The sequence below is a fragment of the Poeciliopsis prolifica genome, unplaced genomic scaffold (genome assembly GCF_027474105.1).
Source record: "Poeciliopsis prolifica strain line A6 unplaced genomic scaffold, Auburn_PproV2 SCAFFOLD049, whole genome shotgun sequence".
NCBI classification, from domain to species: Eukaryota; Metazoa; Chordata; class Actinopteri; order Cyprinodontiformes; family Poeciliidae; genus Poeciliopsis; species Poeciliopsis prolifica.
In genome coordinates, this window is record NW_026562424.1 from 3925290 (window position 1) to 3940426 (window position 15137).

A 15137-nucleotide genomic window follows, 5' to 3' on the forward strand; every position below is an offset into this window, starting at 1 on the left:
AATGGCAGGCCAAATCATACTCCCTGTACTGCTTCTGTCAGCGATAGGTAAGTAGCTGTTCAAGTCAATCTTAAATGAATGCATCTATGTTGGTTCATCCAGAGATTTGAAACACAATTAATGTTTTAATGAACATTAAAATTGTAGTTGCACTAGTAGAACTTAAATATACAAGAACGATAGGAAATAGGTTTTTCTAAATATAATTAATTCCTGCAGATTAAGAGCATTTAAACTCCCAAAAGTTTTTATATAATGGTTTCACCCTTAGAAATGGTATTTGATGTTGGTGGGTTAGACTTAAAAATAGAAACGTAAAACATTATAGCCTCAACAACTATAGATGGATAGAACAAATGAAATATGGTTGCTCATATACTATAAACATGCAAAGCAGAAGAAAATGTTTTTGTTTTTTTAATAAGCTAAATACCTAAGAGAATAACTAAACACTTGTATTTATAAAATATCAAAAGTAATGAATTATTCCCATCCTCAAACTTCTAAACAGTGATACTTCACTTGAAATGAATTTATCTTAAATGTATAAAACAGTTATTATTATCATCATCATTATTATTACTATTAGTAGTAGTAATTTCCTCACTGATAGATAAGAACAGTTTTATAAGATATTGGGAAACTTAACTGTTTAAAACTCACAAAAACCAGGTATCATTCATTTACATGTCAATTGTATCTGTCTTTTACAGTTGCAGTGACAACACAGAATCTGGGTAAGCTGAAAGTTTATACCTATCCTCTTACTTTACCTATAGATTTGTTTTCTTTACTCCTTGTACAAATTAATTAATTGACATACAAGTATACTTGAATGTTACTTGAATTAAAGCAATTGTTTAAGGTCTACCACAAAAAACAGATGGCTATAATGCTATAATGTAAGTGTTGGTATTTTAAAATTCTTTACTCTAAATTTTACACTTTTTTTTACAGTTTGGTTTACAGTATGCCAATTAAATGTTTTAATTCCCAAATGATAAATTAACAAAATGACCTATGACCTTACCTAGAGATATTTTTTCTGTACTCCTTTCAGCATGATGTTATCCATAAAGAGTCTAATTTAATAAAATTAGCTTTCTTGTACTTTCTAGGACCCCTCTACCCAATTGCTGGAACAACAAGCTCTCGTTCAGATGATGGAAGCTCACCTACAATTTCACTCCTACGAACGTTTAACTATTTCGGACAATATTACTCTCAGATTTACGTATGTTACTTGACTTCTTGAGCTTCTGAGCCCTTTCCTTTTTACTGTAATTATGAAGACAAAATGTAAACATTTACAAGAAGTGTATGTATAGTCATGCCTAAATTTTTGCTCTTTCTTTCCTCAGGTGAACCACAATGGACATCTGACCTTTGATTCATCATGGTCAAGTTTTTCTCCTCAACGTTTTCCAATGTATGGAACCAGAGACGTCATTGCTCCGTTCTGGACTGATTTAGACAACAGAGGCAATGGTGATATCTACTATGTTCAGTACACCAGTGGCTCTCTTCTTCAAAAGGTTACACAGGACATCAACACATACTTCCCAGCACTTAACTTTCAGGCCAACTGGATCTTCATAGCAACATGGCACGAAGTTGCCTATTATCCAACAACTGGAACAGTAAGTGATCTATTTTTGACTACTGAACCTACACTATTTTGCCAAAAGTACTGGCTCACCTGCCTTGACATCCCATTCATAATTCCTGTGATGTTGGTCCACCCTTTTTAGGAAGAATAGTATTAACTCTTTTGAGAACCTTACATAAGAAGGGTTTATGGGGATTTTTGGCTATTTTTCCCAGAAGCTCATTTGTGAGTTCACATACTGATGTTGGATGAGAAAGCCTGGCTCTATGTCTCCACTCTAGTTCATCCCTAGGTGAACCTAAAAGGTGTCCTTTGGGTTGAAGTCAGAACTCTGACCAGACCAGTCAAGTACATCCACACCAGACTGATTCACAAAGTGGAATTGGCCGAAATGTCTTGGTATGCCAAAGCATTCAGAGTTCCTTTCACTGGAACTAAGGGGCCAAGCCAATTTCCTGAAAAAACAACTCCACACCATGACCCTCTTCCACCAAACTTTACCCTTGTCACAATGTAATCAGACAAGGACCGTTCTCCTGACAACAGCCCAATCCACACTCATCCATCAGATTGCCAGATGGTCATCCAGAGAACACACTTCCACTGCTCTAGAGTCCAGTGGGTGAGACAATATTTATGGCAATATAGTGTAATTGATGTGCAAGTAAAATAGTGTTTGATTAATCTGTAAATTCATTCTCAATAAAAACATTTATTTTTTTCAGCAAACAACCTTTCAGGCAGTCTTGACTACCAATGGCCAATATTCATTTGTTCTGATGAATTATGGGTCAATAGCCTCCACATCAAGATCTGTAGAGGTAAGAGCTATTCAAACAAATTCATACTAAGCCATGTTTTATTTGTATTTTATTGGTCCCAGACAGTGTATATTTCTTTAAATATAAATTAATTTTATTTATGTCTGTACAATTAATTTTCAGGCCGGATATGATACAAAAAATTCCTCTCACCATTTCACCATCCCTGGATCATTCTCTAGTGACGCAACTGGACCTAACTCAGCTTTTAGACTCAACAGCAACGTCAATGTACCCGGTCGCTGGGCATTTCGAGTAGATCATGGTTCAAGAGGTTGCACTTTTCATGGTAGGAGAACATAGTCAGTAAGGGTACTTTATGACAATAAGCACACATATCATAAAAATAAGGGAAAACTCCAATATGTGTCTCAAGGCAGAAAAATAGGGCTATTAAAATCAATGTATTGAACCCTAAGAAGCTCTTCAGGTTAATCCTCTATAAACCCTTCATTTCTTAGATTACATGTGTCATACCTAAGGCCTCGAGTACCAGTGTCCTGCCACTTGTAAATGAGTCTCAATCCATTTCAACCAAGTAACGTATTTTTCTGACTATATGCCGCTACTTTTTTCTTATGCTTTGAATGTGGCAAACAGCCTTGTGCGGCTTTTCTGTGGATTTTTCTTCAATCACCAGGGGGCTATTTAGCAGGAAGTGAATCATTGGACACAACACAGAGGCATTCATATGATGCCACTTTTAATTTGAGGTTTTTGGGCTTAAAAATAAGCAGACATAAATTCCAGAAATTATCTGACAACCAGTTATTCAGTCAGATTCTCCCTGTCGATCATTTCCCGGATCATCCGTCCTGCTGTGTCTTTGTTGATGTTAAAAGCATTTTAATATTGATTTTAGAAACACAAATACATTCATCATTAAAAGCAACCTTAAAAGGACTGCTGCTCTTTCTTTGTTTGAAGGTCAAACTGTTCAACCTGGTGACTCTTTCTGGAGTGACAGCACCTGTGCACAGAAGTGCACCTGCACCAGAGCAGGGCTGCAATGCTCCTACAATCCCTGCTCCTTCTCCCAAATCTGTCGGCCAGCTGCCTTTCAGTACTCCTGCCAGACAGTGCAAAGACGAACCTGCACCGTCAGTGGAGATCCACATTACTACACCTTTGACAACTCTGTGTTTCACTTTCAAGGCACATGCACTTACGTTCTGTCAGAGCAGTGTCAGAACGAACTGCCCTACTATAGAGTGGAGGGGAAGAACGGGCATCAGGGGAGCACTCGTGTTGCATGGACCCAACTGGTCAAAGTCTTTGTTCATGATGAAACTATTGAGCTGGTTAAAGGACATCAGAGTCAGGCCAAGGTAACACGACCCTCATATGTTCTGTAATATAGACCCTGTTTTTTGTTTATATTTGTAAACATTTTTTTGTTGCCATCCTTACAGGTTAATGGAAGCTTTACAACAACTCCGTTTTCCCTCAGAAATGGCTCTATCCAGGTCTATCAGTCAGGTTTCTCTGTGATCGTCAGCACTGACTTTGGCCTGATGGTGTCTTATGACAGGTTTTTATATGTCCGTATCAGTGTGCCCTACACATACCAAAATAGCACGTGTGGACTCTGTGGAAACTTCAACAATCACCCTGGAGATGACTTTCGAACCCGTCAGGGTGAAGTGGTGAGCTCTGATGTGATTTTTGCCAACAGCTGGAAAGCATCTGGTGATGATGAGCCTGGTTGTGATCCTCAGTGTGAAGGTCTGGCCTGTGCTGGCTGCACAGCAGCTCAGACATCACTGTACAGAAACTCTGCCCACTGTGGTATTCTTGAGAACAGCACAGGACCGTTTGCTGCATGCCATCAACAACTTGCTCCAGGATTTTTTGTGGAAAGCTGCGTGTATGATCTCTGTGTCAGTGGAGGATATCAGCCCATTCTGTGCCAAGCTCTAAATGTCTACTCAAGTCAGTGTCAACAAAATGGGATCCAGCCACAAAGCTGGCGGAGTTCTGGTTTCTGTGGTATGTCTGCCAGTCAGTCACAATTATTTGAAGTATAAGTGATGTTAAATATTTAGTGTTTGAGAATAAATGTTTCTTGTGTTTAGAAATACCCTGCCCAGCCAATAGCCACTTTGAGGCCCAGGGTACAGGATGTCCGTCTACATGTGTCAACCCCAATTCCACTGACAACTGCCCCCTGCCCAATCAAGAGAGCTGTGTCTGCAATTCAGGCTACCTCCTGAGTGGAGGGGTCTGTGTCCCTCATGCTGACTGTGGCTGCAGCTTTGAGGGTCACTACTATCGCTCAGGAGAAACTGTCATACTGGATGCAGACTGTGGGAGGCGCTGTACATGTAGCTATGGCTCTATGACCTGCAGCTCTCACAGCTGTGGCCAACATGAGTCCTGCAGGGTGGAGGATGGAGTAAGAGGGTGCACACCAAACAGCTTTTCAACATGTTGGATAAGAGGACCAGGATCATATCATACATTTGATGGAGTGATGTACCATTACCCCGGAGCATGTCGCTTGACCCTTGCCAAAGTTATGGGATCCTCTAATCACTCACACTTCATGGTCACTGTGGAAAAAGTTCCACAGGGGGCGCAGGGTTTCTCTAATGTGCTAAAGTTTGAGGCAGAGGCAACACAAGTTGCTATTGAGATGGCAAGTAGTAGCACTGTTAAGGTAAGTGACAAATACATTTCTACATGTAAAACAGCACAACATGAAGAGCAGCATCTGTTTTCTTATGTCAATGAAATAAAACAGCTAATGTTCACATACTAAACCAATGTCAACAAAATTATGTGTTATAGATTTTCAACTACATGTTATGCATAATTACCAGAACCCGGGTTTATTATTAATAACTTCTATCACTTTAGTGCAGTAGTTAGATCATTTGTACTTTAGTAAAGCCAAACTCACATTGCTAGCAACCTTTGGAAAATTAATTTCACAAAAATTTTAATATTCAGTGTTAATGGTTGGTAGCCTTTGCAAAAAGATGTGCTGATTAAGAGGAATGAAGAAGGTCTTTGGTTGTAAGTGTGACTATAAATGAAACTTAGTGCGCCTCAAGTTACATATTAGTTTGGATAGTTTGAAAGATTATCCTGAGTAGACTTATCTTAAATGAGTAAAGGAGAAAAAATAGTAACATTTCATTAGCTCAATTAAATCAATGATCTTCAACTGTTGTAGTGAACATACTATTCACACTATATCCACAAACAATTCTTGCATTGAAATTTTTTTAAGTATATGACTTGAATGCTTTTGAGGATTTCCGCACACATTTCAAAAGTTTTGCAAATCTACACCGGAAACTTCTAAACGTTTTTTTCAAATGTGTTAAAGGTTGATAGCCGGCTGATCAGACTGCCGTTCAGCTCTGGGTCCAACAGAATCCACATCTTCCAAAGCAGTACTCACAGTGTCATCCTTCGCACAGCCTTTGGTGTAACTCTGCAGACTGTCTGGCCTCACTTTGTCCGTGTCACTGCACCAGGTGTCTACAGTGGTTTATTAGGTGGACTTTGTGGAAACTACAATGCTGACCAGAATGATGACTTCCGTACACCCAACAGTAGTCTAGTCAGTGACTCCCAGATGTTTGGGGACAGTTGGCGAGATGGCTCCCTGGCAGATCACTGTGTGGAAAAAAGACCTCGGAACTCTGTAACCAACTTCAATTACAATGACTACTGTGGAGTTCTTACTTCACACACTGGACCATTTACATCATGCTGGGCTAGAGTGAACCCATGGCAGCAGGTAGAGGCATATGTAGGAATCCTCCAGGGTTCCAGTGATCCAGCATCACTGAGGTCCTACGAGATTATGCACTGATGTGTCAACATAACGGTGTGTCCCTGGGACAGTGGAGAAATGCAACTGGCTGTGGTAAGTTTTAGAACCACATTTGATAGAGATGCCTTTGAAATTAACATATACAAGATGATGTTTTATTTTTTCCCCTTTTCTGGCCCCCAACAGAACTAACCTGTCCATCAAACAGCCATTATGAACTCTGTGGAAGTTCATGTCCATCTTCCTGCCCCAGCCTCCTTCCCCCCTTCACCTGTGACACTCAGTGCCAGGAGGGCTGCCAGTGTAATGATGGGTTTGTCCTCAATGGTAACCAGTGTGTGCCTCCGACATCCTGTGGATGCTTTCATGATGGACGCTATCGGCAAGCTGGTGAACAGTTCTGGGATGGGGAAGAATGTCAGAGCTTTTGTACCTGTAATGGTGTAACTGGTGTAGTCCAATGCTCTCCAAATTCATGTGGACCTCAGGAGTCCTGCCATGTTGTGGAGGGTGAGTTTGGCTGCCATCCCAACCCTCATGGCACCTGCTCTGCCTCTGGAGACCCTCACTACCTGACCTTTGATGGCAAGGCCTACAACTTCCAGGGAACCTGTCGCTATGTTCTGGCAACAGTTTGCAATGAAACTCTGAACCCTCATCAATTTTCTGTGAAAGCAAAGAACGAACCGTGGTTTGGACTGCCAGTTTCTATCACGTCTGAAGTTTTTGTAGATGTCTTGGGCTATCAAGTGCGTATGTCGAGAGGCAAGAGGGGTACTGTGGAGGTAAGTCAATTTTCTCTGATAGATTTCTCAAAATGTTTCAAATTGTCTTAAGGTGATTGCAAATTACTTTTGCAAAGACTTTTATAAGCTGAAACATTTATTCTTGGAATACTATCAAACTATTCAGCTCTTAATATCTGCATCAGTACTAGTGTAAAAACATCAAATGTGCATCTTTCATGAAATCTTGTTTATAATCACAGATAAACGAAATCACAAGAAATCTTCCAATTGTCTTCAATGGAAGTCTGTCTATTTTTGGAAGTGGATCACAAACATTTGTCAAAGCAGAGTTTGGACTGAGCGTCGTGTATGATGGAAGTAGCACAGTGTCCATTTCTGTATCTCCAGACTACAGGTACCCCATCTTAAGTCTCATATTATGTTAAATTTTATTTTGCTCAGTTTTATGCACATTTAGGACTGCTTAAGGAGTATATCATCATTGGATGTATGTACATTCTTAGATAACAGTTTTATTGTAAAATACACATTTTTTACTTCAGTTTTTCAGAGAATATTACTTTTTCTGTTTGCCACCCTGCCACTGCTTAAAAATGTCCCAATTAGGGCAAAGTACATCTGATCAAATTTGATCTTATTTGAAAAACTTTTACTTAGCTATTGTCAGAAGCTCCCAACCTTAGATTCAAATGTTGCTAAATAGCACCGTAAAGATATTCCAGAGCTTTAGCCAGCAACCTAACACGTTTAGGAACATTTTAACAATATAGCTAGCTAGTTCACTACTGAAAATACCAATTCAAACATGTTTTCTTCTATTTATTTTCAATACTTTTATAATATTGTGTGTTTTTCTGCCTATAATTGGGTCTGTCTCATCATTATACAGTTGAATGAAATTAGATTCAGTCTTTTTTGTCTTGATCAGAGGAAACATGTGTGGGCTTTGTGGAAACTTCAATGGAAATCCAAATGATGACTTCCACACCCCAAGTGGAGCATTGACCAACTCAGCAGATGCTTTTGGGGCAGCTTGGAAGGTTCTTGGGAACTACACCTGCAGTGACGGCTGTGGCTCTTCATGCGCACAATGCAACGATGATCGATCCGCCAGGGCCCAGTGTGAGGTGATCCAGGCAGCTGACGGCCCCTTCAGCTTCTGCCATGAGGAAGTGGATCCAGCTCCATATTTCAGTGACTGCGTCTTTGATGTCTGCGTGTCAGGAAATCAAGGCAGTGATCTTTTGTGCAGAGCTATTGAGACATATGTCAGTGCCTGTCAGTCTGCTAATGTCCGAGTCTACCCTTGGAGGCAAAACACCACTTGCAGTGAGTATGGAAGGCAGTGTGCTATTTAAGTACTCAATCAAGTCTTTTCCAAAATATCTTGTTTTTACTTGTTTTAACCGAATTGTCATACTTTTTTCTACACTCTTAAAGGAATTGAGTGTGCAGCCAACAGCCATTATGAGCTGTGTGGAACAGACTGTGGCCACACATGCGCCAACAACATTGATGCTGCCTGTGATCATGTTTGCTCTGAGGGATGTTTCTGTGATGAAGGTTTTTCCAGGAGTGGAACAAGCTGTGTACCTGTAGAGAACTGTGGCTGTCAGTATGAAGGCTTCTACTTCAATGTAGGTCACTTCAAATCACTTAATTGTTGATCCAAAGTCAGAACATAAGAAATTTGAAGGCAACAACTCAAACATAATGCTTCCCTGTATGACACCACAGCAAAATCAAAAAGAATTAGTTCATATTTCAAGAAATTGTGGACCTCCACATGTCTGGTTTATTGTTGGGTTCAATTTCTAGGTTGCTATTGAAATACTCACATGCTCTGAGAAACAGTATAGAAATCTGGAATGATGTACAGTTCAGGATGATTCTGCCTCATAAAGATGACTAGTTTTTCTTGAAATGTGCACATACCCAATACCACACCACCAAAAAAATAAAAAAAATGAAAAATGCTTATGACATTGAGACGAAACTGAAGCTGGTGTAAGAGTCAATATCTGCAATGGATTGAGTCCTGTGCCAACAAGGCCTTAAAAGCCAATCAGAAAGGAAGCAGTCATTGGTCCAAATATAGCCTTGCCCGAGTCCTCAAAGCACTGTCCTACATGTTTTATTTGTTTCCTTGCTTCAGCCCAGGTATTTCCAATTGATGGTTGCTTCACAGGCAGGTGCTCAACCGTATTTACTTGAATCAGAAGTATTAAAACATGTACAACACTGTACCTTCAGGACCAGAGTTGGGAAACACTGGTATAAATGACAGGTTTTCAAATGTAATCGGACAGGGAAAAGTCAAGTGCCACTGGTGTCTGTTTCCAGTCACAATAAATTTGTATTATTTGGAATTAACATATTTTTAGAGATCAGCCAGAACTCAGGTTGTGAGTTATTTGTCCACTGATCTGCAAATCGGTGTATGAATGTGTCCATCGTAGTGAGTGGGATTGGGTGAATGTGGTTAAATTTGGTCCTGATGGTGGTAAGATCCCGTACTGCAGTTGGTGGATCACCAGTTTGATTTCTGGTCCACCAACCCCCATCATTTGTGTCCCTGGGAACACATTGCCTGCTTAGTTGGTCACAAGGGCTGATGGTGCAAAATTGCAGCTTCACTTCTGTCTGGATTGTAGCTACAATCCTAAGAAGCTAAAAAGTTTTATCCTAAGTGCGAAGTGTTTTAAGAGATCTCAAAAAGTTAATTTCAACTTACCCTTTAGTTTTTTATATACAATTGCAAATATAAAGATTAGCACTTCTACTTTAATTGCCTTGTGTTAAAGTGCGGTGCATGCCACACTTGAGTCAAAACTCAAGTTTGAGAATAGGTATGCATCATCTCAAACTTTTGCTTGGCAAAAGTTTGGAAATTCCTCCAGAAATTAACAAAAGCCTTAACTGACAGGAAGGAGTGGAAACTTGGCCAGCGTGGATGATAAATCAGGTTCCCATTTGAATGGGAGAAGTAATTAAGTACTTCTGACCTCAAACTTCAATTTTTCTCAGTGTTAGACAACTTAATGCTCTCACTGTTCTTTCATCTTGCAGGCCGGTGAATACTTCTGGACAAATGGTTGCTCCCAACGGTGTGAATGTCAAGCACCAAATGCCCTGATCTGCAGTCCGTCATCATGCACACCTCCACAAGAGTGCACCATCAGAAACGGCCAGCTGGGCTGTTATGATTCCATGTCTACCTGTACTGTATGGGGTGACCCACATTACATCACCTTCGATGGAGCTCTAGCTCATTTTCAGGGATCATGCTCTTATGTCATCACTGAAAGCTTGAGCCATAGTAACAACGAAACTCAATACAAAGTTGTGGCCACCAACAAGCACAGAGGAAACAACCTTGTGTCTTTCGTGTCATCAGTTGATATATACCTCTCAAATCATCCAGAAAGTGTTCATGTCAGGCTTGGATCTAACAGGAGGGTGAAGGTAAACTTTATTTTAAATTCAGGATAAACAACCAAGATTTCTTGTGCTAAAGTCTTTCGTCTTACTCTCTAAACTTTTGTCATAACAGGTAAATGGAGCTGAGGTTTCTCTTCCCACAACTGCAGGGAGGTTTGGTCAAGTGATGAGGCAGGGAAGTTACATAGTGTTTGATGCTGTTGACGTTGTAGTCCAGTTTGATGGCTCTAGTACTTTACTGGTGAAGATGGGTCGCAGCTACCAGAACAGAGTCAGTGGAATGTGTGGGAATTTCAATGGTGATCCCAGTGATGACAAAGTTTTGCCCAATGGTACTTTGGCGGAAAACGACAACCAGTTTGGCCATAGCTGGAAATCAGAGACAAGCCAAGAAGGGTGAGCTCATGCTCCATTTGTCTACATTTACCGGATAAAATTTTAACAATTACACATGTTTCTTCAAATTCTACTATCTCTAAAATCTTTTAAACGTCTAACGACTCTTCTAGATGCGGATCTACTGATGAAAGTAATGGTGATCGACTAAGTGACTGCCGCTTCATAGAAGAATACACAGAACTCTGCAGAGTCGTCACTAACACCAGTGGCCCATTCAGTTTTTGTCACCTGCATTCTGACCCCCAACCATTTTTCACTTCCTGTGTTTACGATCTCTGCCTCTACACACCAGCAAATGACATGCTGTGTTCTGCTATTTCTGCTTATGAGAAAACCTGCACCAATTTGGGAATCAGCATCCCCATCTGGCGCTCTCCTTTGAGTTGTGGTATGTATGTTTGGTTAAATATCAGGGCAATTAGCTACTGATTGATAGTATGCAATGTTTATAGTTTTAAATGTTGTTTTCTTATATGTTTGATTCAGCTGAGATTGACTCCTGTGAACAGCTGGACTGTGCAGAGCATGAGTGGTGTGGTAAGAAAGATGGTGTGTACAGGTGCTTTTCTGATGAGGATCCTCCTATACACAACAATGAGAGCTATGGTAAGAGCAACACCTTTTTAACTTTTTTTTATATGAAGAGAGATATTGATAAAGAGATTGATGTCTTCTTTTGTCTGTATCAGTTGGCGCGTGGCTACTTCTACATGTTTGGTTCTGGTTGTGGGGATGCAGAGTAGTCTACAACCAGAAGAATTGAGTAGTCGAGAGGTTGACAGAAAACCAAAATATCTCTAATGTATTTGGTGCTAAGACATAAAGTGATTTATAAACCATCATAAGTATTTTGATGTCAAGGAGCAGGGAAACAGTCATGTCTTCCATTGGCCACCCTCTTCCTTCTGCCGGCACAAAACTCTAATGAACCTCTGTTTTAAAACAATAAATAACCGAAATATTCTCCAAATGTACTTCAGACAAATTCCAAATATATACATTACTTTGAAAACTGCTTCAGTCCTCACTTCAATGCAAATAATCAAACCAACAACAATCTTTCTCTCTTTTCTCTTCCATCAAGAGAGAAGACAATTTCTCCAGGGCAAGACCTAAAGTAATAGCATTAAAAATAATGTCGACAGGCCCTGGAAGCATTGAAAAATCTATGAAACAGAAAAAGAGAAGATAAAACAAAAAGCTTGTAAAAGAAAGATTTAGATGCTTAAGAGGTGTTAAGTGGCAAATAAAATGCAATAGTTGTGTCCGAAATCAGGGCCTGCATCCTTCAAAGGACCTGGTCTACGTAGGACGGCTTCTTCGAGGGCCACAAATAAACAACGACAGGAAGAAAGAAGCTGTGAATTCAGACAGGCATAGCCTTCAGCCAGCTGTTTGGCCTCCACCTCGGCGTGGAGGCCAACATCCTTACCTAGCTACTGTGACAGAGTGAAGAACAGAGCAGCGAAAAGAAACCCGAGCCAAAGTTTGTTTTATAGCCATGCAATACTGATCTCTGTATTATTCTTCGTTTTATAGTAAAAGTTGTTCCGATGTAAAAGAGAAATATGTTATTTTGATTCTAAAATGTTTAAACATGTATTGCACATTTCTGCAAGGAATAAATATGAGGAAATTATTCATTTACAAATTTAACACTCTCCATATCAGATAAGACCTGACAGAATAATATCGGTGTTCAACTTCCACTCGTTGGGGAAAGCAAGTTGCACTTTTTTAAAACAATGTGCCGTGAGATTGGCATTCTCTTCCCATAAACCAAACCTGGAACTGATAGTTGGTGAAGGATGCTGGCTGTTAATGCAGCAGGAGCGGACATCTCCAAAAATTATACTATTCAGTAAGACATGGCGGGATAAGTGATTAATTGCTAAACATTTTCAGAAACAGAACACAGCACGTGCAAATTTATATTGTTTTTCCATTTTATTTTGATTTGTCTAATGAAATCTGTACCTGTTTGGACTTTGTAGGTCCTCTATACCCAATTTCTGGAAACACAACTCAACCGGCTCTCGATGGAAGCTCCCCTCGGATTGTTCTACAACAACCTTTTGTGTATTTCGGACAACCATACAATCAGATTTACGTATGTAAAAATTGCCTGCATGTTAAATCAAAAAAACACTTATTTGTTTGCCATAAGATTAAGGTTTTTGCTGTTTTTTTTAGGTGAACCATAACGGACATATGACATTTACTTCACCATGGGGGATGTACATGCCTCAACGTTTTCCAATGTATTCAACCAGGAATATTATTGCTCCATTCTGGACTCATTTTGACAACAGACAAACTGGTCTGCTCTACTATAAACAATATACAAGTGGCAACATCCTCAACCAAGCAACGGAAGACATTAATAATTACTTCCCACAGTTCAACTTTACCGCAAGCTGGGTGTTTGTTGCAACTTGGCATGAAATGCCTTATTGGCTACAACAAGATGCAGTAAGTAGTTTTTTTTCTGAATTTTATGATGGATATGGTTTAAACTCAATGTCATCACAAAAACAAATAAACTGTTTATTTTTCAGCGAACAACAGTCCAGGCAGTCTTGATCTCTGGAGGCCAATACTCCTTTGTGCTGATGAACTATGGGAATATATCCCCAAATCGTTGGAACGTGCAGGTTAGAGCAAGAATATTATAGTTATACAATTTTAAATCTTTTCCACTGTGCAATTCATCAATTTAGATGTAAATACTAAGACTAGTTTTAAATGTGTACATATTAAATGGATCTCTGCATGTTTTATTATCCCAGGTCGGATACGACACAGTTGATTCCACTCACCATCTCACCGTTCCTGGATCTTTCTCCAGTAACTCTTCAGGCAATTACTCAGTTTTCCGCCTCAACAGTAACGTCAATGTTCCTGGTCGCTGGGCTTTCCGACTGGATCATGGATCAAGAGGCTGCACTTTCAACAGTAAGACCAGTAGTCCTGCACCCCTTATCTTTAGATAAGGGGTGCAGGGGAATTTAGTTAACAGGGGAATTTAGTTGGTAATATGGAGTAAAATAACTGCCTGAGAGCATTAGAAGGATGGTTAGATCGTTTTCAAACAAGGTTTCTGAGTATTTACTGAACTTTTTTGACATTGAGAAAAATCTTGACGGTAAAAAAAATGTTAAACTTTGTTTTTTTTTTGGGGGGGGGTTTCTTATTTTTAAGATATGCCTGTTCAATTTGGTGACTCTTTCTGGAGTGACAGCACCTGTGCACAGAAGTGCACCTGCACCAGAGCAGGGCTGCAATGCTCCTACAATCCCTGCTCCTTCTCCCAAATCTGTCGGCCAGCTGCCTTTCAGTACTCCTGCCAGACAGTGCAAAGACAAACCTGCACCATCAGTGGAGATCCACATTACTACACCTTTGACAACTCTGTGTTTCACTTTCAAGGCACATGTACTTACGTTCTGTCAGAGCAGTGTCAGAATGAACTGCCCTACTATAGGGTTGAGGGGAAGAATGAGCATCGTGGCAGCACTCGTGTTTCATGGACACGGCTAGTCAAAGTCTTTGTCCATGATGAAATTATAGAGCTGGTTAAAGGACATTATGGAGAGGCCAAGGTAACAAGAGTCTCTTAGTTACATTAACGTAACTTTTTTTTTTTTTACCATTGTTCATATTTGTAATTCAATTGTTGCCATCCTTTCAGGTTAATGGAAGCTTTGCAACAACTCCGTTTTCCCTCAGAAATGGCTCTATCCAGGTCTATGAGTCAGGTTTCTCTGTGATCGTCAGCACTGACTTTGGCCTGATGGTGTCTTATGACATGTATTCATATGTCCGTATCAGTGTGCCTACACATACCAAAAATAGCACGTGTGGACTCTGTGGAAATTTCAACAATCACCCTGGAGATGACTTTCGAACCCGTCAGGGTGAAGTGGTGAGCTCTGATGTGGTTTTTGCCAAGAGCTGGAAAATATCTGGAGATGAAGAGCCCAGCTGTGAGGTTCAGTGTTCAGGTCTGGCCTGTGCCGGCTGCACAGCAGCTCAGACATCACTGTACAGAAACTCTGCCCACTGTGGTATTCTTGAGAACAGCACAGGACCGTTTGCTGCATGCCATCAACAACTTGCTCCAGGATCTTATGTGGATAGCTGTGTGATGATCTCTGTGTCGGAGGAGGATATCAGCCCATTCTGTGCCAAGCCCTAAATGTCTACTCAAGTCAGTGTCAACAAAATGGGATCCAGCACAAAGCTGGCGGAGTTCTGGTTTCTGTGGTATGTCTGGCAGTCTGAAACGTTTATTTTACAACATAAGTGCTGTCAAATATTTAGTGTTTTAG

The 15137-nt window shown here is 40.2% G+C and overlaps 1 pseudogene; it reads left to right on the forward strand.

The window, feature by feature from the left end:
• Positions 1-15137, forward strand: part of LOC129377647 (alpha-tectorin-like) — a 25311-nt pseudogene continuing 10174 nt past the window's right edge.